Source organism: Pistacia vera, unplaced genomic scaffold (assembly GCF_008641045.1).
Source record: "Pistacia vera cultivar Batoury unplaced genomic scaffold, PisVer_v2 Contig498, whole genome shotgun sequence".
NCBI lineage: Eukaryota > Viridiplantae > Streptophyta > Magnoliopsida > Sapindales > Anacardiaceae > Pistacia > Pistacia vera.
Window position 1 is genome coordinate 167,234 of NW_022196332.1, and position 2,466 is coordinate 169,699.

Here is a 2,466-nt window from a genome sequence, read left to right on the forward strand (position 1 = left end):
GGAACCTTACTGTCATTTGATTTAAGATTAACATTTTTTAACGAAGGAACCTTACTGTCATTTGATCTAAGAGGCAAAATTAGATGCTTGAGAGTCTATATAAATTCAAGATCTTGGAAAGCTTTGGGAAAGAGATTCATAGCTGCTTTCTTGATCTTCCATTACTTGCAGTAGCGATGAGTGAGAGAACCCTATCTAGTGGGATTGTGTGCACAATTGACTTGAAATTCAAAATATTCACTAGAATGGAAAGATTTTCCAATTAGAATTAATATGTATCTTTTTAAATTTCTAACAAGCAATATCGAAATATAAAATACGATATTTCCCATTGCCACCGTCACCAAGCCCTACCCTAACACATACATCCACACCCAGCATGTGTACAACCACCACCTACGCCATCACCACCAAGCAAACATCCCTGCAAATTAATAAGCCAATATCACAACCCAGTCAACCAGACAAACCTAGACCCCACATACACCATCACCACCCAACAAACATCCCAGCTAACACGAACAAAAGTTTTTATTCACACCTAGGGCTTCAGTGTCGGCGGTTGTATGGTGGTCTATAGGTTCTTTCTCTGTTGGTTTACGAGCGAATGAAAGAGACGAGATGACTAAGGTGACTAGGGTTTTTAGTGGGATCATGGTATGGTTTTACCATTTTACCCTTAAGGAATTTTTCCAGAATTTTCTCAAAAATTCCAACAAGTTCTTTGCCCCAGCGAAATTGTTTCTTCGCCTCGGCGAGACATTCCAGAGAGTACGTTGTCACGGCGAACTTCTTTCCTTGCCGTGGCAAAGCCTGCAATTCTAAGAACACAATTTGGGCAATGTGTACAATGTCGCGGTGACAAAACTCATTTGCCGCACTGAAGTCTGCAAATTCTAATTTTTCAATCTTTCACCTTGAAACAAACAAAACTAAGGGAATTAAAGCATAACTAACTTACGTACCTCAATGTGGGGGTTACAAAGCCCTTCTTAGCAGAAAGAAGACTACAATTTCAGCTATCAAATGGGAGACTGCAGTTGAAGTTGGCAGAGGTGAGAAAACAAGTAGAGTTTTTGGATGGGTGATTATAGGTGGAATTGTCAAAGGGGAGACTATATTTGGAGTTAATGGTGGAGTTGGCATAGGGAAGACTACAGGTAAAGTTGTCAGATAGGTGACTATAGGTGGAATTGTCGAAGGGGAGACTATAGTTGGAGTTGTCGAAGGGGAGATTACAGGTAGAGTTGCTAGAAGGGAGACTATAGGTGCAACATTAACTTGAAATTCAAAATATTGATTAGAATAGAAAGACTTTCCAGTTAGAATTAATATGCATCCTTCTAAATTTCTAAAATGTTATGTCAAAATATAAAATACGAAATTTCTCACTACCACCATCACCAAACACCACCCCTAGCCCCACCCCTTATACCCATACCCACACCTACACCCATACCCTCACCTAACATGTTTACAACTACCACCTATGCCAACACCACCCAACTAACATCCCAAGCAACTCCAACAAGCCAGCATCACTACCTAATCAACAAGAGAAACCTAGCACCCACATACGCCATCACCACCCAACAAATATCCCAACCAACACTAACAAGCCACCATCACCACCCACTCAACCAGACAAACACCACCTAGCCATTAACACCAACACTAACACGAAAACCAACACCAACAACTGCCTAAACCCCTCGCATTTTCAACCCTAAACCTTTTCAAATAGACCATTTTCACACCATTTTTATAAATAAAATTTAAAAAAAAAAACAGTATGATGTACTTCGCTATAGACAACGTCGCCATAGACTGCTTCTTATTGACCACTCGCCTTCCTCTAGTCGCCAGTAGTTCTCTTCTCATGGACACGTTGCCCACGGTTTCAATGGCATCGTGGTATAGTAGTCTATCAGGTTTCCTTCTTTGTTGGTTTATGAGCAAATAAAGGAGACAAAAAGGTTATATTCGACGTCTAGGGTTTTAGTATCCACGGTGGTATGATATTTTGTAGGTTCTTTCCTGGTTGGCTTATGAACAAATAAGAGAGACAAGATGATTGGGGTGACTAGGGTTTTCAGTGGCATTGTGGTATGGTTTGACTAGGGTTTTAGTGTCGGGGTGGTCTGTAGGTTCTTTCTCTATTGGTTTACGAGCAAATGAGAGAGACGAGATTACTGGTGTGACTAAGGTTTTCAATGGCAGGGGTGGTATGGGGTCTACTGGTTCCTTTTCTTTGTTCTTTTAGTGAATAAGAGAGAGACCAAAAGGCTATATTAGGGTTTCAATGCAACCGCCAAAAAATTCTCCTTGCACACAAGTTTTGCATCACAAAAAAATTATTATTTAAAGATTTTTTCATTACTCAAAAAAATTATTGTTTCGTAATCATGTTGATGTCGTATGAAAAGAGCCAAAATAAATAGGAAAAAAAGCTACAAAATAAAATAT